Genomic DNA, 23,853 nt, shown 5'->3' on the forward strand with positions numbered 1-23,853 from the left:
TTCTTCTTGTTGAATATTAACAACTTTGATTGAAATACCTTGTCTATGCCTCTTTGCACTTTTTAAGTAAAATATCTAGTTTCAGGGAAATGATTCTGACAATTTTATTGGTCAACTATAAGTGTAAGTGCCTTGTTGTGCTGTATTGCATTCATGGTTTTCAAAACAAATAATTTTCTCCATGAGTAACTCAAATCAAATAAAAGACTTCCGAATTACATTGCACCCTTTAACCTCTGGCCAATTATTCTGACTGGAGCGAAGGGAGAGCCCTGAAAGATATTTTAAGCAAGGTAGCGTGTATGGAGGAAGGAATCTGCCAAAAAAGAAAATAACTGACTTGATAAATAAATATGCTATTAAATGTACCAAAAGTCATATTAAAACTAAATGTAGGCATTAACTGATTGATAAAATGGGACATATATTGATATTTCTGTTTTAATTTGCTTCTTTCTTAATCTACTCTGCTATTTAATTTTCCATTTTATTTATGTATTTATTTTTATTAAAATTAAAATGTATTGCATTTATTTTGAATTCACTTTTAAATGAATTTATTCATTATTAAATGTACATGTTTATTTATTAATTTATGTATTTATTTTGCATAATTTCCCCTTTGCATCCCCCCCATTATTTATTTATGTATTCTTTTCTTTATTCATTCTTTATGCATTTCTGCTTCATTATGCAAATGAGGGGACTGCCATTCAATATGTATCATGGGGTCAACTTTTCACCAATTGGTTGATCGACATCAGAGTGCATAGATAGACTAAACACGCTATCTGCTTATCAACTCCAATCTTCATTCCCGGCTGCGTACAGCGGTTCCTTGGCCTGCTGCTGCTCCGCCCGATGCTGCCTCAGATCTTTGGTCTTGCATTCTCCATCGGTACAGGTTTGCAAGCCAACTGACTGCAGATGAACTGTTTCACTTCTTTTAATGACATATTTATTTATTTATTTATTGAGTCATATATTTTGGACTTTGGCAGGTTCTGTCCTCCATAAGGGTGGTGGTGAAATGGCATTCTTGTAGTTCAAAGGCCAGATGAAACATAGCAGACATGATTGCCTTGATTAGGGCTAAATTTGCCTCCGGCTTGTTATTGGCATGCTTTTAACTAATGTCCACTTCATCTAATACCTGTGTGTTGTAATTGTTATGCAGTTACTTTATTTGCTAAATGAGACAGAACCGGTATTAGTAGTAATATTACAGTTTACACAGACTGAGTACTGCAATGAAACAAAGTCTCAATAAAGGACCAGTTTCAGTCCTGGTGAATCTGCTGTGATTCTGCTGGCGTGTGTGTTAGTGTGGCCGACGGGGCAGCAGCCAGCTCCCCTCTGAACCCTCTTACAGAAGCTCACAGTCTCTATTAGACCAAACACAATAATTAGGAATCTTTTACCTCTGCATATCATTACTTCCCTAACGGAGAACATCCTGATCAATGATTACAAATGACAGGTTCATAAATAAATTAGTCCTGCTGAGAAGTGTGTAACAACTCAATTGATCCATGTTAAATGGAGAATAGAGGGCTGCAGGAACGAGGACTGGGATGGTGGGTTTTTGAAAATGTAAACTGAAATACAAAGGACATAATTGTAATAAAAGAATGTTTGTTTTTAATGATTGGGAAGATGCATATGATAAATGACAACTTAAACATTAAGAACATGTTGAGGGTCTTTAAAAAATAAATCCTTATTTTTAAACCAGCAGATGTCAGTGTTGCCTGTGGATGTGTTATGTGCCATAAATACAACCAGCGCTGAACCTTCACAGTTGACTCAGTGAGGTGCACCACTGAGTGTTTAGCTTGTTTGTCATGTTACATTCTTGTTTAATTTTCTCTTTTTATACTGTAGGTATTTGACAGTGAGGGGTAAGAATGCTATTTCAATTCAGTGACACTGCCTCGGTTCTTAGTTTACTAAAAGAACGTGCGGCCTGTTGGAATGCATTACTACATTTGTAATTATACTTTGAGCTGGACAGACTGGAACATGCGTCATGCCAGTACAAAGGACATACGATAGCATCATGTTGTTAATCAAATACTGGGCTCAGTCTTAATGTGGCTCCAGATGAGAGTTCTGGACTTTGTGCATTGGCCAGGTGGGTGATGGACAGTCCAGGATTAGAAACAGGGTAGATGTTAGATGCACATTTAGACTCTTAAATAGTCAGAATTAGGGCTGTCAATCAATTACAATATTTAATGTTGATTAATTGCATGATTATCCATAATTAATCACGATTAATGGCAAATTAATCACTCATCTTTTATCTGTTCAAAATGCACCTTAAAGGGAGATTTGTCATGTATTTAATACTCTTATCAACATGGGAGTGGGCAAATAGGCTTTCTTTATGCAAATGTATGTACATATTTATTATTGGAAATCAATTAACAACACAAAACAATGACAAATATTGTCCAGAAACCCTCACAGCTACTGCATTTAGCATAAAAATATGCTCAAACATAGCAAACTCAAGCCCAACAGGCAACAACAGCTGTCAGTGTCAGTGTGCTGACTTGACTATGGCTTGCCCCAAACTGCATGTGATTATCAAAAAGTGGGCATGTCTGTAAAGGGGAGACTCGTGGGTACCTATAGAACCCATTTTCATTCACATATCTTGAGGTCAGAGGTCAAGGGACCCCTTTATCTTCTCTAGCTTTTATTAACTCTGGCTTTAAAACTGAGCCCACTACAACCTCTGAAAGATCGATTGCGTTAATGCATTAAAGAAATGAGTTAAAAAGATATTGCGTTAATGCGTTATTATTGCGTCAACGTTGACAGCCCTAGTCAGAATACAAATGATCAATCTTAAAAACACAGACTGAGAAAAGAAGAAGTTAAAACATGGCTGTACAACATCCACAATGACTGATATTGGAACTGCGACATGATATGCAATCTATTTCAAACTGCGTTCTCCATCCTGTTTGTGTGTGTGTTTATCAATGTGTGTGTGTTCAGAGAGGATGGCATTGTTTATACTAGTGCATCTTAGCTAATTTCAGTAATGCGATCCAGCCTCCACTAGCTGGCAGTTTAATAGCTATTATTTGTGTCACCCTCTCTCATAACGTTTTAGCAGTAAATTGCTATGTGCCGGAGACTGTGGTGTGACTGACATCTTACCTTGTAATATGATACCTATTGTTTTAATTAAGTGAAAGCGATTGTGACATTTATTGGTTTCCAAGTTACTTGTTAATGACAGTATAAAAAAAATAAATTATCATGGTTTATATAGCATAAATAATTTGCAAACCCTTTGCTAATGATTACACATTATTCTCCCACTGAGACTGTCAATTCATTTGAATACATCACAAATAAAAACACTGCATTGGTGATGCAACACAAACCCCCTCTTGGCAATGCCTGAGCCCTCTCTCTTCTTCCTCCTTGTCTGTCTCATCTTCTTTCTGTGTGTTTCTCTCTGTGTGTGTGTGTGTGTGTGAGAAAGTAATGTTTATTTATGCTGTATCACTTTTGTGGTGAAATTTCCCATTTAAATTATAGAGGTCAGCTTTTATTCTGTTACCGAGGCTCCTGTTTAAAGTAATGCCAGTAGCCAGTGTGTTAGTGCTTCAAGTCATCCCCTTGTCTGTGTGATCTATGGACTCACTCAGATGTCTTTAGCGGAGCGTAATCATGTTTTTATATGATGTCACTGGTCGTTCCTGTCATTAACTTGCCACCAGCTTGCCAGTTTGGGGAACATATTCGATGTTGGGGCGGTGCATGTGTTGCGTACTCCCCATCCAGCCACTAACGCTGTATCTGTCTCCGGCGCACCAGTTTGTTCTGACAGGCCTGCCACAATGATGACTGCATCACCCAGATGCGGCAGAGCAGCTTGCGAGCCAACCCTGACACGCCGTCAAAAGGAGCAGCCAGCCGTCTGCGTGAGCCTTCTTCTGCCCCATCAAACCTCAGAGCCCATCTCCTCCTCTAAAGCCAGCCACCGTCAACCAGGCTGTTTGCTCTCCATGCTGAGTGCTTCCCTTATCTGGTTTATATGTTGTTTTATAGTATTTACTCCAAAAGTCTGTGGCTAGAAATCTCCTTGAATTATCTTATGGTTTGAACTCACCACATAGACATTGTGACAGTGGCGGTCCGAAACAAGCATGATGCATGGGATGTGATTTGGGGAACTGAGGTAGAAGAGTTTGGTTATGATCAGCCTCCTTGGTGCCAATGGTTCTTTTTATTGGTAGCCAAGGCAACTCGCTCCGTGTCATGCTGTTCACAGTTTTGTGGACTGGCTTTTTCATGGCCTGAAAAATGTGGCCAGTACATTAAAAGAGTGGAGAGACATCAGTCAATATGAGATAAGACAATTATAGAGACATTTAAGGAGTCCTCCAACCCAATAACGATTGAGCATTTTGTCACCACTTTGGTCGTTTAACATCGCATCTGGTCATCTCCTTATTAAATCTAATGTAAAAATCGACAACAGACAGCTGTTGTAGCTATAACTAGAATTACCGCCTCGCAGTTGTATGCCTCCATCAACACGTAGAGTTGCAGTTTATATCCATGTCTGTCCAAAATGTCAGCAATTCATAATAATCATAATCATAATTTTATCCTATTAGACATGTCTGATACGTTGTTACAGTGACCTTTGACCACCACATTTAAATCAGTTCATTCTTGAGTCCAATCGGACGTTTGTGCCAAATTTGAAGAAATTCCCTCCAGGCGTTCCAGAGATAGGGCGTTCACAGGGATAGATCAGACGGACGGAAAACCCGAAAACATAATGTCTACAGCCATTACTTGCTAGTAATACTTGCAGGATTGCTTGGTTCTGTTGCTGGACTTTTCATATTTTATTAAATATCACTGTTCTCAATTATGTCAGTGTGGTAGTTTATTCTAGGGCTGCACAATTTTGACAAAAATATCTAATTGTGATTATTTTGACTGATATTGCAAATGCGATATGATATGCAATATTAGAAGGAATGATACTTTTTACATCATTATTCTAATTTCCATTGAAAAACATTAAAATGATTATGGTGTGATTTTTGTGGTTATCTGTACCAAAACAAATATTTTTTATTATATTATATATATATTTTTTTTATTTAGTGACGCAAGACAAGACAGTTGAAATTTGACAAGACAAACAAAAACAAACAAAACAAAACAAAAAATACCAAAACAAATATGTTTTCTTAAGTCTGTATAATATGATGTGACACACATTTTGCCTTTAACATATATTGCACTTTCTGCAATTTGAAAATTGCAGTAGGTTATATTGCGAATTTTGATATATTTTTGATCAATTGTACAGCCCTAGTTTATTCCTATTATAAACATTACACATCAGGACAAACAGGACTCCAGAAGCTTTGGACCACTGGGAGGACGATGTGACTAACACAAAGATCAACCATTTAGGGTCAAGTGACACACTGTTGGCTTAAGCAGAGAGAAGTGGTCTGAGACACACACTGGTATACAGGGAGTAAAATGACAAAATCTATCATAGTCAAGGAAATGTATCTGGAAAAGTGAAGCATAAACGACTGATAAAAAAGGGAGCTGTGACTGTCCACCTCGATGTCTGAATGGTTGTTCTGGCTGCCAAAACTATCATAAAAGTGCTGAAACTCAAAAGAGTTCCCATGTCAGAGGAATGGGAGCAGTTTCCTTACCGCAGGCCATCATCATGGGTGATCAAGACTGACATGCATCACTAGAGGCTTTCATGTCCGATGAGAACACCTGTCTGACTCTCGGGCTGAAACTGGACAGAGGAATGCCATTGCAGATAACATTTCATACGTGCCACACGGCCTCAGAAGACATGGTGGCATCGCGTATCAAAGCAGGGGCAGAGACACAGAAAATAACGGAGGGTTTTTGTTGCGTATGATTAAAAAAATATACATATTTGTGAATTAAACTTCTTATGATGACTGGATGCTAATGCTGGAGTGCAGCACTATTTGTTGTCTCTCATGGTTCAAAGCTCTATTCAGAGTAAAAGACTTGTGTATCAACTGGGATCAGTAGACAGCGTTTAGAAGATGCACACGGAGACTGTAGTTCTTTATGTGGGTTGGTTTATTCTTATTCTTCGGGGCCCATTAAAGGGACACAAAGGGAAAGTCAATCAGTAGAGGTTAATGTGGACAATCTGTAAAGAGGACAGACGATGAATGCAAAACACTCCTGAAGTGTTGCTGAGTAAAATTGTCATGCCATTGACATGGTGTATGCGTGTATTTATACACACTATTCTCACATTCTTTATTCTCCTGTCAGTCTTTAGATGAACGCAGGTGTCTATAGGAACAGTATAGCTCATCCTCATCTTCCTGTTCACTTGTAATCTTCATGTGTGAGTTGATGTTATTGATGTTTTGGATGAAGCTGCTGATACCGGAGGAGTGCAGTTTGGTTTATTTGATTATTTATTTTGCACAATTTAAAACTACACAACATAAAAAAATAAAAAAAAATAATAAACAGCGCAGGAAGAGGCAAAAAACCCACTGGGCTAATTTGAAGCCTCCATTTAGAGACATTATTAATATAAATAAATAATATGACTACATAATAGTGATAACAAACAATTATAAGAATAACTATATATATAACTATATATAGTCATACATATATATATATATATATATATAACTATATATATATATATATATATAAAAACAACAATAACAATAAATATATCAAAAAAGACAATTGTGTGTGTGTGTGTGTGTGTGTGTGTGTGTGTGTGTGTGTGTGTGTGTGTGTGTGGTTAGTGTTTGTGAGGGGGATATTGATTTAAATATCTTCTGGTGAACGTGTCACGCATGCACTGGTACGAGATATCAGGTAGAAGCCATTGTCAGAGCAATCTGTTCGCTATGTTCCACGTACATACAAGTTGGTTATCACATTAAATACCATACAAGTCAAGCTTGACTTGTTATTGAGTTAGCATTAGAGGTACTCACACAGAGCCAGGCTAGCTGTTTCCTCCTGTTTTCAGTCTTTGTGCTCAGCTAAGTTTGCTGGCTGCTTGCAGTAGCTTCATATTTAATGTACACACTCATCTAACTCTCAGCAAGAAAGCAAATAAGCTCATTTCCTAAAATGTCAAACCTTTCCTTTGACCTTAGCACCAGCAGAAGTCAGCAAACACTCAATTGTTTTTTTGATTGATCATATGGGTTATTTTGGAAAGCACTGATAAATGGCTATTTGTCATTCAGGTCAAGGAAGACTTGTGTTCATTGTATTTATTCATGAATTCACCATCTACTGTGGTTTTATGAACCTCTTATAAATGCAATGAATTATGTTAGAGATGGGATATATTACATCCCACATCTAACACATCCTGTTTACAAACTTCTAAAACATACAGCAAAGGGGCTGTTAGGTGAAATGAGAGTGCCTCATTTGGGCAATATTGTATAAAGAAATATGCGAGAAAAAACAAACCCCAACAGCCATGCTTGATGAAATTACAGACAAAAAAAAATGGTCTCTGATGAATTGGCACTTAATTACTGCTTGATTAGCATAATTATGCATGTTAATAGCATCTCAAATGAATTGCAGTTGTCAGGAGGGAGGAAGCATCTGTAGTGGTGGCAGCCTGATACATATTTCCTCCTATCCAACAGCGTTGTCTAACTCTTCCCCTTAAGTGTTCACCATTAATCACTACACACTCCTTTTCCTTTGGAGTGAAATTTGGCATTTTGGGATAATTGGGCTATTATGGTGCGCTTGTCACATCTGTAATAGTAGGCTAACGAGCCCCCTCGTGTGCTAGCATTCAGAGATGATGGCAGAGCATGGGCACTGAGTGAGTGGCATGGCAGGTAATGATATGGCCCACTCATACGGAGATATATGATCATATTATTTTAGCTATTACTGTATATCATTATCCTAACATCCCAAATATAGGCTTGAGTTACACCACCATTCTGACGTGGACTGATCTGCGGACAATAAAATCTGACGTGTGTTATATACACTCACACGTCAGATTTTATTGTCCACAGAAAAACACATGGTATAACTTTTTCCAACACAATATACTCCATTGTATAAAGATTTAAATTCATATTCAATTTCAATGTCCAAACTGAATTTAAACACCCTGAGTGAGTTTCAATTCTACACGCAAGTAGCTTCCACAGTCATCTCTACTGGTAGCGGGTATAGGAAACACATAGCCACCAACACCAACAGAGTTAGCCATGTGCCACTATACAGTCATGTAATTCACAATGAAACAGCGTTTTCCTGTATTTAAAGGTATGCACACAAAGAGAGAAAAGTTTATACTACAACATCTATACACTGAGGTTGATTGAACACTTCTGAAGTGTTTGTCTTGTGACAGCTTTAAAGGTGCAATGTGTAACATCTAACCACATACGCCAAAGAAATAGGGGGCAACATTTCACCTCAAATACTGGGTCCATACAATCTAAATTTACAGTCATCAGTTGTGAAAAAACCCCAAAACAATAACTACTAACTAACGGCAGGGCAAGAAAACAACCAAACTCAAACAGCTGGTCAAAATAACACTGCTATCTTATGATTTTCACGTGTGGCGTCGACCTGTAGTTTATGTTAGCCATCTGTGTTTGTGCCAATAACAGGGGGCTGTACAGGGTCTGTGTACGTTTTGATAGTTTGTTTATTGAATTAAATATAAAAGTGGTAGAAATGAGAAAACGACCTACACCTTTGTCTCGTCCTACCCACATCCAGGGAGTCAGAGTAGTCCCCCTGGATCAGACCCCTTTGAGCTAACTGCCGGCTGCTAACTGAAGGTCCGTCCGTCTCCCAGGGCTGCGCTCATTGTTTGAATGTTTTAAACTAAATTGCTGGCCAGATCTTACACAAATTCCCCTTTAAAAGTTCAAACTAAAGTATATTTAGGGTTGGGGTTACTGTATTGTACTGCACCATTGTCTAAAAACAGCAACTTGCTCCAGACTGACAGACTTTTCTTGTCTAAATAACCTTTAGGATGTGAGTTTGAATCCTTTACCCTGTGACAATCAATGGTGTGATGGATTGCATTGATATCCCTCTCTGTGGCTTGCATCACAGATTCTAAAGATGACACAACCAATTTCATGGTAAACATTTCCCCTCACCGCCACTTCATCTGGCTCCTTATTATTGGCAGACATGGAGAAGAGCGGAGGGAGACGGGGGGGGGGAGGCTCAAGGTTGCAGGTGGCAGCCAGGAGCACTTATGGATTGAGGCAAAGGGCACGGTCGGAGATGAGCTCTGACTGCTTCATTGGGAATTCTCCTCAGGAGTATATCGCATTTGTAATCATCTCTAATCACTTTTTATTTGAAACTGTGGCACAGAAAACAGTCTGCTGTAAGATAACTTCAAGAAATTAAGAAATCGAAAATTAGTAAAATGATCTCAAAGAAGTTCTGTGAATCAATGTCACACTTAGAGATATAGTTTGTCTTTTGTAAATTAATATACTTATCCAAACATAAAAAAACAAACATATTTTTTTACTTGGACTGTTAAAAAAGGGCCTGACATTAGGTACTGTAGGTGTAATTTGTGTCTATAATCAGCCTAGCCATTGGCCTGTGTGACAGCGAGTGCTGTATTGGATATTAACTCACTGACGCCTGGTGGTCTGTCATTCCCACAGACAGCCTCTTAATGCCCTAATGGCTCATTTACATTATTGATGAGCCAACCCTGGGTCACCTCAAACACAGACTATTTAAAGGAAATAATTTTATGCAAACTACATATTGATGCACTAATGATCAATTGGCCCTTGTTTTGTGTGTTAATAATATGCAACTGTTGCAGTGTGATGTACATCTTCAATTAGAGAGTTACGCTGTCTGCTGGCTGACTCAAACAAGTGGTGCGACTGCATCATTCGTTCTGCTGACTGGTGGCAGAACTGAAGAAGCCTCTTGGATGAGAGGTGTGATGTCTTCAACTCTGCAACTTTACTCAAGTAAGGAAAGTATTTTAACTCAACATTGTACGACCCGGATAAACCATAGACTGTAAGAAGGGGGCACAGTCACCAGCACGTTCTCATTAATAGGGCATGAAGTACAGACGTTTTGTCACAGCCGTCAGCATTCGATACCGCCACACAAGGCACCCTTGGGCGTCGGTACACGACACACCAGGCTTTTCATTGACTACAATGTAAACCTACCTGCGGCAACTGTAAATGATCAGGGAAAATGCTGAGGTGATGTAGTTTAAAGAGCGAAAGAGAGGGCAGGAGGGGAGGTGGACGGGTCCAACAACACAGGGCTTTTATCCAGGAGACCGCTGTTCGTGTCCTGTCTGTTACGTTTCACTTTTGAAATTTCAATCAGCTGATCGTTTGTGTCCCGTGTTCACAACGTCAAGTCACATTTTCACTGTACAAACGTAGTAGTTTTAAGCCCAACCATGTTTGTTTTTTAAACCTAACTAAGTGGTTTTGTTGCCTAATCCTAAGCACGTGATTTTGTTTATTTCACAACATTAAGCACGTGTTTACTACAACAAAAAAATTACACCAAGGGGTGTGACAAAGCGCCAGTATGTGACAAGTTGGGATGACAACATGTTGAGTCACCGTGACGTAGACTGACATTTTGTAGCTTTGAGTTTGGCATTTTGGTCGTCGCCATCTTGGTTTTTTGCAGCCAGAAGTGACACGAGAGGGTGGAGCTAAGTATAACCAAATGCTGAATAAAACATTTTCAGGCAACTACAATGTTACAATTACCTTTCATGAACTGAGAACACACTGTGAAAGGGTTAAAGTTGTAAGATGAAGCGGGCAACATCCAGTTGTGGTAGCAACCTGTCAATCACAAGGTAGCCACGCCCTAAAGCATCCCCTGCTTTATGGTCTATTTGACTCTGAATGGGACCATCATTTACTAAATGAACATCATGCTGTATTGAAGAAGACTTGAAACTAACGATTGACACCATAAACTCATGTTTACAATGTTTACTGAGGTAATAAATCAAGTGAGAAGTAGGGTCATTTTCTCATAGACTTATTTTTGCATCCAGAGGAGTCGCCCCCTGCTCGCTATTAGAAAGAACGCAAGTTTAAGGGTCTTCCACATTGGCTTCACATTTTTCTTCTTTTTCACCCGGAGGTTGCCCACTGGGGTTAACGTGATGAACCTAAGACACCTTCTCTTCCTTCTCCCCCTTTTCAGCCCCATCCCGAGTTTTGTCCAGCCCACTGCTGCCACTCTAATGTCCCACCATCAATCCGTCCAACCAACACGGTATAGTGGCTGCATTTCAACCACGTCCACCACAGATTTTAGAATAAATCATTTAACAGTCTGGAATTGCTCTTATCTTTGACTCCGTCCAACTATCTAACTTCAGTCTTGATCTGTACGTGATCACAGTGTACCCTTGCTCTTGATTACAGCACTATATGGTTGTAGAGTTTAATTGTATTACATAATGCAAAATGTTTATTGGTATCCGATTTCCTTGTTGTTTTAGGGCTTGTATGATAAGATAAACGATGCAACATGTATAACGACACAATATATTATAGTTTGTCATGTGTGTCATGTGTTTTTATGTCCTGTATCTTTCCTCAGGTGATATTTCATTATGTTCAGTCATTCTTACTTAAAGAAATTTTAGATTTCTTCAGAAAGGTCAAAGAAGTTAAATCTAAGGATCTGATTGTTCAACTGCTCTCTAGGGACATCTCTTTTCTCCAAAATACCATAATCAATATTGTGATCAATTACATTTGTTGTTCACACAGTGATGCAAATGGGGTCTGCCAGGGCTGTTATTGTGTCTCTGACAAATTGGGGACGTTGTTTGCATGCAAGGAGAATGCCTGTCTCCCATAGAATAGCACACAGCACAGAGTGACACAGAGGATTTGTCTTTCTGATTGATTGGTGTCATGCTTAAATGCTTATCAATCTCTTGATTTCTAAGAGCCATGCCTGAAAGAATCAACCCCTCATGGACCCACTGTTCAGAGCATCAACGTAGTGCTGTTCACTTCAACAACTGCTACTTTTCCAGAGAGTCTGTGGCAGAAAGATTGATTATTATTCCCTGTATGGACTGTGAGGAGACGCTGGGGACATGCTTGTCTGTGTATCACCATTTATATCTATGACCTACAAGGTACATGGATGTCACCACTTCCCATTCAATCAAAGATAGATGACCATTATAAATCATTTAAGACTCTGAATACACCTACGCGGCTCACAGTTCCTCAAGATAGTAATAGATTATTTCCTTTTGTCTAAAAAGTATATTGAATGCATCTTTCACTCTGTATTTCCCAGATGATATGCACACATGCACACACACAGTGAGCTGAAATTGTTCCAACTTGTGGTTAATTAATGTCCCCCTTAGAGGTCAGCCCCAGATGCCCCTTTGCCCCTTTTCTTTACTGACAAGGCGTCTATGGCAGTGCCTGCCTCTCTAAATTAAGAATCCCATAAAACAGCTCCACTCTCAGAATCTCAATCATAGGGTGAGGACCCATCACCACCCCTTAGGGCCCCTCGTAGCCCACTGAGCCCCTTTTAAAATGAATTACCACCGTCTCCACTAGTGCCCACAGATCCCGGTCAGATTGATGGCCGAGAATAAAATGTCCCTCTTCACTTTTGGCCCTTCCACATATATCAGCCAGGAGGCCCATCGTTTATCAGGCCCAATACTAGTGTTAAGTATGCTGACTGCTACCATTAGGATAACATATAATAATGTAAAATGGTTTAAGGAGGGGTTCTCTGGGTCTCAGAGCCAGCTGTCAGGGGCATGGATTTAGAGTTGAGGGAAATTTGTAAGGGATAACATCAGAATTTACTTGAAACACCATCTGGTGTTAGTATAATAATAAATGCAGTTACAGAAATGTATATACAAGCAGTGGTGGAAGAACATTTACTCAAGTACTGTACTTGATTTGACCAAATATGATTAAAAAGAGTATTTTTTATAAAATGGTCACTATATTATGACAGTTCAGCATGAGGCAGGTATTCTGAAAAAATCATGTGCCTCTGTGTCCTCCGGTGTCCGGGGAAAACAACCAGTCTGAACCGAGCTGGAGTCTGCCGTCTATGAGAACAACGTGTCAATCACTCGCGAACTCCGATCAAACGGTCAAACAAGGCAGCGCTGATCAAATATGAATCTATATTCTGTTACGGTAATGCCTATTTCTCGCCTCAAATGTTTTCAGAAACATCTTGTAGTGTACTGTTTAGCTGTAAAATGAGAAAGTTTCTGACCCAGCAGCCACGTTGAGATCTGTTGAAGACATCCCAAGCACCGCCCACCAGCCGGAGCACAGCCAATAGGAACACTCAACCAGAACGCTCTCTCTCAGTAATCACCTGTGATTGGCCAAAGTCTCCCATCACGGGCTAGATTCTTAAAGCCTGAAAACAGAGCCATGAGGAGGTGCAGAAGTCTAGTTTTCTCTCAGAACACTTGAATTACAATAAGCTTAAAGGTTATTATGGAATTTTTGCCCAATGATGCCAAAAATATTCTTCCTACTTCATCTAAAGAGCTTTACAATTATATAATATGATGAATAGACAGTAGATAGAATTACCAACCTGCCATTGATGGACGATGCGTTCTACCTGCTGAGGGTTAACAAAGGTCAGGGCGAGGACAAAATGAGGAGGCCAGAATTTCAAAAGTTTAAAATAATAACCGAAAAGTCAGGGGCAGTGGTAAGAAAAAGTTGTGGATTATATAAAATGGAAATTGGTGGCAAGATGTGATGTCAACATGAGTACAGCCGAAGCAAAGAGAAGTGGCAGAGGTTGTGACTGCGTGTCAGATGACAAAGTGTCACACACAGTGAAAGGAAGTCAGAGTAGCAACATCTCCAATGCCTGCCTGCCAATCAAAGAGTGTTTCTAAGGTGTGAGACAGCTGATGTCACTACTCAAGACGAGTGCCACTGTGTTGGCCACCAATGGAAGAAATCTGTGGCCAAAACAAATGTTTAACCATCAACTTTTGCTTTTTGAGAAGCAATACTTTACACGTTGTAACCCAGTGTGTTTCTGAGTGTCGGGTGTGCATAAGAAAGAGAATAGAGAGAGAGACTTTAAGTCTTCCTGATAAAAGTAGTGACAGCAGATGGGAAATTAATATGTCCATAAATGACAAAAGAATGGAAGATATATTAGATTTTAGTGTCTCCTGTCAAACTATCTTGGTTTGGTATTTTATTTATATCCTGCTGGCATCTGTATTTGAGACAAAATCACAAGAGCTGGGGATGGACTAATTATAATAAATAATCCAAATTCAACTACAACTTGGTCAAAACCATAGACTGAATATAAGAAGTGGACGTAGTCACCGTGACATCACCCATTGGTTTGTGGACTGCTGTTTTGAAGCCTTGAGATCATCTTGGTTTTTGGCCCTCGCCATCACGTTTTTTTGCAACCAGACGTGACACAAGTGGGTGGAGCTAAGTATACTGAATAAAACGCTGAATAAAACATTCTTAGACGACAAAAACGGTTATAATTAACTTTCCTGTACTGAAAACACACTGTGAATGGGTTAAAGTTGTAAGACTAAAAGAAGGACATCACTAAGACTGGACAACGCCATGGCAGCGACCTATCAATCACATGGTAGTCACGCCCTAAAGCATGCCCTGCTTTATGGTCTATTTGACTATAAATGGGACCATAATTTACTAAATGAACAACATGCTGTATTGAAGAAGACTTGAAACTAGCGATTGAGACCATAAACTCATGTTTACAATGTTTACTGAGGTAATAGATCACGTGAGAAGTAGGGTCATTTTCTCATAGACTTCTATACAATCAGACTTCTTTTTGCAACCAGAGGAGTCGCCCCCTGCTGGCTATTAGAAAGAATGCAAGTTTAAGGCACTTCAGCATTGGCTTCACTTCTCAGACCCGGAGGTTGCCCACTGAGCTACACCTACAAGACACAACCAACAGCCAAGACTGAATCAGGTCAGAAAACCTGAAAGACCAAAACACAAAGAAAGGAATACATTTCTACGTTATGTGTGTGAATGTGTTTGTTCTATTTGGTACAAATTGTGTTAAAAAGAGATGCCAATGGGTTCTGACCAAGCATCCATGCAATATGTGATGAGTTGGGAGTGAGAACGTGTTGCCCCTGTTGTGGAACAATGCTGCCTCCCCTACCTCACTTTGAAAGCTTTGAAAAAAAAAAAAAAACAATTATGAAAGGAGACAATAGCGTCCATAATGTTTTGATATGCACGGATATGGCGAAGATATTGTGATGGATCTGATGTAAACAGCAGCCAAGCGGCCTTTTGCCTGCCTCGCCTTTGGCACAGGAGAAAAAGGACTCCATATAAATGGGAAATTAGCGGGGAGCGTCGTCAAAAGTAATTAACTCCCCTCCTTAACACTGTCCATTAGCCCTGACGTGATGACACAGGAGGAAAAAACATCCATGTCAACTCTGGCAGCCGCCCGCGCTGATCAGATAAACATTTTTTTGTTTTGTTTTGACGCCTGATTACAAAATGATTAGCCAGCGTGCCTGTCTCCTCCTTACCCTTCACCTCCCCTGTGGCTTGATTGACAGACGAGGTGATATGCTGTTGGGTCTGTGTAAGCTGTCTACCACCCTTTCTGCCACAAACACACACACACACGCATGCGCACACGCACGCACGCACGCACGCACGCACACACACACTTTTACGTTGGTTAACATGACTTTGGAGCTCTCGCAGTTATATCTGTAATAACATATACCAGGAAAAATACTGTACAGGGTATGTTTTCCTAAGTGTTATTATTCTCTCTCTTATGTTAAAAAAATAAAAATAAAAATATAGTCTGATAGATTGTGTGGAAGAAATCACTGATATTTGTGCAGGTTCTGTTCTCTCTATACTACAACCAATGCAGGCTGTTATCATACACATACTGTACCTACAAAAAGTAATGTCATTTGTGCATATGCCAAGAAAACAATTGTTTTTTAATCACCTTAATTGTGAATCAATAATAATCAAGAATAAAGAGCAACAAATGCTGCGTAGGGAGGAGGTCGGGATGGATGGGTGGGTCAAAAAACACCGGACTTTCACCCAGACTGGTGTTTGTGTCCCGTGTGAAACCAGAAGTCAACGTTGATTTATTTGTCACGTACTTAAGTTACACCACTTTCTGAGTTATTTCAACCCGAACTACGATCTTTACCTAAACCTAACCAAGAATTTTTGTCTGCTGTTTATTCATGTAATTGGCTTTGGGTGTTCTGTGATTGCCTTAAGTATATTTATTTTTATTATGTTCATGTAATATTATTTTATTTTTAATTATCTATGTATTCATTTTACGGTCAATATTGCCTTACTGTTTTTTTTTTTTTAATCTGTTAATTTTGTTATTGAGGAATGCAAATTAATTTTCCTATGAGAAACTGTATTATAATTGTTCTAAAAAAAAGAAAGAAATTTTTTTTTTTTTGCCTTGTAGTTCCTGCACTTAAGTTGAAGAATAACTTTTCGTAAGATATCATATGAACCGTTGAGAATACACTGACCAATGGCAATTAGTAATAATGATGTTATACATCGACTCATATCATTTTACTGGGTAACTCTATTATAAGTTTGCTGTTACAACTACAGTGGTTGTTATTTATGCACTTACAGCTGTTCTGTATGGGCTTTGGTTGCATGATTTGGGTAAGGGCCTATATATACAGTATATATGGTGTTTTCAGTGCAGTGTGTGAAGTAACGTGAAGTGGCAGCAAATCAGTGGTGTTAAATATCTGGTAATGGTGAGAATGTATGGAATTCTATAGTATAACATACAAAACTTCAATATAATACTTCTGAATACTGTACGTATAAGTATAGGCTACTTACTAAGTATAAAATATCATTGGGTACCCTTCTTCCCTGGGTGTTTACCAGGTTAACCATACTGTCATATCATGTGGTTGATCATTCACCATGCATCTCATGTTTGACACCAGCTTTATACAGCTTTAGATAAGACACAGATAGCTTCTTGGTAGAACAGTGTCATAGAGTACAGTCATGTATACTATGTAGTAGCGTGCTCTACAGTGGTCCTGCATGTTTTTATGAGCATAAAGGATTTTTGTTTAATCCTTTCTTAAATAAGAGTGGTCGTTATTACTTTGGAAAAGATTTACTATCCAATGGCTGAGGAGAAGCAGATTTAAAGAAAGCATTTGATTTTGATCACTGATGAAATAATGGATGATGAGCATGTGATTACTTGTTTAGATAAGAACGGATCGAGCACACACAGGATGCCCTTGTGTTTGTTTCAGTAGCAGGAGGAATGTTCATTGATCACCCACGAGGCTGGAGGAGCTCATATTTTGATAAGGATGTGATAAAAGCATGATAAGGACATTATCTTACATCTTTGGCTGTATTGATTTACTGCCAGTGAACGTACAAATGGAATACCACCACCTCCTTCCTTCCTTGGATAGAGTCAAAGGAGATAATATGTTCAGTATATGTATCTGCATGCACTATGTCTAAGTAGGTTGTATGCAGAACATCCATTTTAACACACATTGTTTTTCATAATGACAGAAACCTACCATAAAAATAAAAAAAATAACATCCCATTGGATGCATTAAATATTTAAAGACGGCATTTTTTGCATATTTTAAGCCTTTTCAATCGGTGAAAATTTTAGGGAAAACATTTTAATTTTCCTTTTTGGTTGATGCATGCAAGCTTGATATCAAACACTCCAAGTTTCATACCAGTTTACCCTGACAGTAGGCTATGCTTTTCCTTGTAAACCTGATAAGTATCACTTAATATAAAACAAAACTAGCTGTTAAACTATAAAGTCAGTGTAACTACTGCCTCTTTCTGCTAAGCTATAAATGTCTATCTTAATTTCCCCCCAATTAAGGTAATAAAAGGGAATGTTTCGACTTTGGACCTAATTCACAGACACTGTATCCTCTTGGAGTACTGCCAAGGATTATTGACAGGATAGTATTATAGTGCCATAATGGTAACCGATCGCTGTAAAGTCATTATAATCATAAATTAAAGTCAGTCCGTTTGAAACTAGCCAAAGAAAGATCACTGTGGCTTGAATAAACATTTGTTTGCATTCACAAATATCATCACAAATAGAAAAGATTACATTTGCAGTTAAAATGTCACACTGTGTACTAAATACTTTATGTGGTAGTGTTCAGGAGAACAGAGTAGACAACTGTTATGAATATCACAAATTTAAAGGATAACATTGCTTAAGTCAGAAACTGAAGTGTTGTCCATCAGTCAAGCCAGGCAAGTGTTTCTCTCTCCCCCAGAAACAAAAGAAAGAAATTTGGTTTCCTCACCCTAAATGTCATTTTACCATCATCTGTGATAACGGTTGTGCAATAAAACAGAAGTTTATGCTCTTTACGCCCTTAGCCTGCGACACAATCATGTGCTCAGGCACATGGTGCTGTGCCTTGACCTTTGATCTCCGGGTGGCAGCTCTGGAACAGCACTCACATTTTAAAGCACGCTCTTGGTCCTGTTAAAAAATAATTAACCAAGTCAATGCAGAAAAAAAAAAAGATTGAATGACGGAGCGTTTACTAAACAGAAAATGAACAGAGAAGAACTACAGTTTGTTACTGTATGAATGTATATGTATAATTTGCTCAGGTAATACAGCCTATTGGGTTTCTCAGTTCTCTAATCTTGTGAAATCCTTACATTCAAAACATGAAAATGTTTTGTTATCAGTAAAACAGAACAATTTTTAATAGATCAAAGTGATTTGGTTGCACATGCATTGTTGTGGTCGCCTCATACTGTACCAGAGAAAAAAGAAGATGTGAGCTGTGTGAAGATGATTGTTCTTTGTGATAATATTTTAGCTACAGTATTATGTTGAATCATAGACTGTACATAAGAAGTGGACGTTATTACCGTGATGTCACCTATTCGTTTGTGGTCTACGGTTTTGAAGCCTCGAGTTCAGCATTTTGGCCGTCGCTATCTTGGTTTTTGGCCGTCACCGTCTTGGCTATTTGCAACCAGAAGTGACACAAGAGGGTGGAGCTAAGTACAACCAAATGCTGAATATCTTTATACGAACAAAATGTTACAATTAACTTTAATTAACTGAAAACACACTGTGAAAGGGTTAAAGTTCTAAGACTAAAACACAGACAACTCCCAGACCGGACAACACCGTGGTAGCGACCTGTCAATCACAAGGTAGCCCCGCCCTAAAGCATCCCCTGCTTTATGGTCTATTTGACTCTAAATGGGACCATAATTTACTAAATAAACATCATGCTGTATTGAAGACGACTTGAAACTAGCGATTGAGACCATAAACTCATGTTTACAATGTTGACTGAGGTAATAAATCAAGTGAGAAGTAGGGTCATTTTCTCATAGACTTCTACACAATCAGACTTCTTTTTGCAACCAGAGGAGTCGCCCCCTGCTGGCTGTTGGAAAGAATGCAAGTTAAAGGCACTTCCGCATTGGCTTCACTTCTCAGAGCAGGAGGTTGCCGCCTGTGTAGAATACATGTTCCTACATTCATCAGCTGTGGCAAAGGATGACATGTGTGAGTTCTGATAACGTACAGAACAAGTCAGTAGTGGCTTAAAAAAGGAAATATAAGGAGTTGGATATATATTCTTACACACAACATATGAGGGCTCTCCTTCACTACTTATGTTGAAATGTGATGAAGTCATAGCTCGGTTCAAGACCTTCCATTATGCTCTAACAGAGACTGGACGCTTGGCTGATTATAAATCACCTTGGAAACACACGGTGATGCAAAATCCATAATGTGAACATCATGCTTAGAACCATATTTAAGCATTCAGGAGCACTGCTACAATTGCCTGTTAGCATGCATTTTGCATTTATTTACCAATTAAAAATGCATTTGGTATGGATTTGAAAGTACTATGCAAAGCTGCAGTGCTCCTGTAAACAGATTATGGTCCTAGGGGACAGTGTGGTATTGAATGACTAAATAGGCCTACTATGATTTATGATAATGCACAAGAGAAACAGGACTCCTACCCTCAGTCCCTTAACTCCAACTGGGGATTGGAATATTAGCATATTGCCAGTGCTATTACGTTTCTTCAGTCCACAGTTAACATTACTTATCTGTAATATTTCATTTTAGTTATTTTTTTGTGTGTGAAATTATTTAAATCATTTTGCATACCTCATACAATGTGGTAGAACATACTGTAGTTTGCAGACAACTGAGATTGATGTTGCAAGAAAGAGGAACTCGTAGCTTATTCAATGAGAGTGTCTCTCTCTCTCTCTCTCACACACAATAACACAAAGAGTGCAAGTTTTCCTTTTCTTTAAAGGAATATGAGAATCATGCTCACCCTGCACCTCAATGGACTCTGATCTCCCAGCTTTAGCGTACATACACACCATCAGCAGGCGCTACACAGCCCAGTGCTCCGTGAGTGGGAGAGAGGTGTTCGTTAAGGCCTCTTTCATTTCAATTGACGGGTTGAATGCTCCTCAGAGCGAGGGGAGATTTGGGGCATCACTATATGTGACAGAAGAGATTACGGAGGTAATCCCGCCTGCTCGCCAGGGAATCATCTCGTCTTCAAGTTGCTCTTATTAACTGGTTCGCACTCGCAGTCGGTGTAATTAACCAATCTCTTAATTTACACCTATTTGATTTAGTTTCTGTATTCAGCGGAGCAATCGGACTAAATATCTCTTATTCCGTGGCTCAGCTATGTTTCACTTTAAGGCCTAGCTATTATCCTTTTAGCTGTGGGTTTGGAAGACTTTAGAATAAGTAGTCATGTAGTTTTGTATTACAATAGGCCTCTCCAGCAGTACACCTAATTACAAGGGTTCCTGGCTGAGTCAAAGGTTGTTTTACACCATAGACTCTGTTATAGGGAGACCTGAGACAAACTATCTCACTGAGGCTTTCATATATATGTTGGAGGCCATGTTCACGTCATGCAGTTAAATGTGTTTGTCCATTTCGGCCGTCTATACACGAATAAGCTTCCCTAAGTGTGTGAATTCCAAAAATTTGGGTGGGAAATGCCTGGCCAAAATACACGTAAATATTAAAACTGGATAACAGTAGATGTGGTGTATGAGAAACCAATCCCTCAGTAGCTTTTGATCCTTTTATACAGTAGCTTAAGGTGCTACACACAGCATCTACAGGAAGACAGCAACACACTGTCATATTACGACTGTAACATGGGTGTTTCCTCCTGCGGGTCATGCTTTGAGAACCTTTGAAATGTAATTAGATTTTATCAGTCAGTAAAGAAAGCCTCTTGTCCGGGTCAACTGTGCGTGTCATGTGATTACAACATTGTACTCTGATAAGGGAGGCTTTCAGTATGAATGAACATGTGGCCTTTGGCCTTGTATGATGCTTTAATTATGGGAGTCTCATTAGGTGTTGCTGCGAGTCGTCTAAGAGACGAGCTGTTTCGAATAAGCTGAAATGAATGATTTATTTGGTAGATTGATACACTAACATTACATTTTTATTCAACTTTTTTTTCTGCCCAAGCTTTATATTGAGTGTCATAATTATTTGATTAATTTGGTACCAGCATGTAAGCTAACAGTGCGTTCATTCTACACGATCTCCACAGTTGCTTGTCTGGGCATATCCAGTCATTTCAATGAGACCACTGCACTGGTACAGCAGGGGCATTGCTGTGGAGGGCTCAAAAAAGAAATGGGAAACAAAAAAAAACGAATCATTCGGCTAAAACAAAATGTTGGTTTTGTACCACTAGGGCTGACCTAACTGGGAAAATATATTTTAGTTCTGTCAGTAGCTTGATATCTTCAGTGCTAAAAATATACATTCATTCAAACTTAGAGTATTGTTATAAAAAGGGATAACTTTGGGGTCATAACCTTTTTTGCAAGTCACCTGTGATCAGAGTCTGAGGGTTGACCTGATGATCAGAAAACTCAACATTGTGGGCTTGACTTATGTAAGCTCAGGTTGCGTCTGAAATTCCATACTAACATGCTATTTAGTACGCTACAACAGTATATGAGATTTTTAGTACGTCCGAAACGTTAGTATGAAACCAATAGTATGCGAATTGCATACTATTTCCACTGAAATATTACAGTATGCAAACGCTGGACTATATACGCCGGCATAAATATCCCACAATGCAATGCTGTAGTGATGACAACATTCATAACAGACATTGACAGACAGCTCTGTAACATCAATAATGCTTCAATTTAAGTATAACTTTGCTGGGCGTAATATTTATATTTTTAATTAGTTCAGACTTTGATTCTCACAAATCATGACGTTTTGGTCACATGAGGTTGGTATGGGTTACCATGGTTATGAGTCTCCAACTGGCAACAAGGCTCTCACGAGGTGACAACGCAAATTACTGCTCAGTGTGTCCGAAAAGATACACACTACTGTCTATTCACACAAAAGTATGTTGAACAGCTGTATACATTTTGCGTATGTGGTGCACCATGTGTGTACTGTAGATTGAGAAATACAAGTGAGACATTCAAACAACCAAAATAGGAGAACTATGGATCTATGGTCTGGTGTTGACAGGAGTAATATCCATCAGGCTCAGCTGAAGTCGCCCTGCTGTCATTCTGTGATTGGATTAGAGTCGGTCTTGCATCGCTGCCAGCTCCAAGAGAACCCCAGGTGCTTCCTGTTGCCTGGCCTCAGAGGCCTTTGACAGTTTACCCAAGTTCAAAATTACCCTAAGGCACTCTCAGTTGGATATGGGTTGAAGAAAATCCTACACACTTTTAAAAGGTAAAAAAATCCTGCAAATATTTTTTAATCTGAATATGTTTTTTAGGTGGATAACTAAAAATATAAGGTGAAAGAAACTTTAAAGAAATAATAATGTATCTTTCCTGTTTGCCAGCACAACACATCCATAGTAGGATAATATACATCCACACAGGAATATTGCTAGATTAATAACATTCCAATCATTCTGTAAGTGATATTGATTGTCTACACAGAAATGAATGTTTTCCAGCTAGAGTGAATGTAAATTGGAGATGAGATTGGTTACTACTCTTTTTTTCCCCCTGCTTCCTACAGCGCGATGAATAGATGGAGACTCAAAGGTTTTTATGTTGTAATAACCATATTCACCAAAATCAATAGCACAAGAGAGGAGGCAATAATGCAGACTAACTGAAGGGAATGAAAGCAGACACAACAAGAGAGGACAGAAGAAGTAAATAAGGTGATTTGTATTGAAGAGTAGGCTTTTCATTAGAAGCATAGACCCTGTAGTGTTGGCCTGCGACATTCAATTTTGGTTTTTAATCCCTGAATACATCAAATATTCTGTATCAGCAGTAATTCATGATCGCTATTGTCCTCAACAAATAAGTCATTAAGTATTTAGCTGTGTGTTTTACATCCACAGTAAGCTTTATACAGTTTATCACACTGTAAATGAGATCTAATATAAAAGTGTTTTCTCTTACATGTACCCACTTTTTTTCTCAAGTTCCACCTCCATTACTTCAGTTCCTCTCCTCTGTTCGTCAACATTATTGCCCCCTTTTCAAATCTTAATTAAAGCTCACTACCCCACCCCAGTTCTGAGACCCCTGTGCCGTAGGATTATGGGATTACACCAGTAGGGTCCATGCCTGTGAAAGCCCTCTGTAGCAACCAGCGTACAGCTAGGAGCCCCGTGGCACAAAGGAATTCTG

General features: G+C 39.0%; 1 long non-coding RNA gene across 1 annotated transcript in view; it reads right to left on the reverse strand.

Moving 5' to 3' along the window:
- LOC141754602 (uncharacterized) overlaps nucleotides 1-23,853 on the reverse strand; it is a 479,452-nt gene that overhangs the window by 93,715 nt on the left and 361,884 nt on the right. The window lies entirely within an intron of this gene.

Source organism: Sebastes fasciatus, chromosome 2 (genome assembly GCF_043250625.1).
Source record: "Sebastes fasciatus isolate fSebFas1 chromosome 2, fSebFas1.pri, whole genome shotgun sequence".
Classification (NCBI taxonomy): Eukaryota; Metazoa; Chordata; class Actinopteri; order Perciformes; family Sebastidae; genus Sebastes; species Sebastes fasciatus.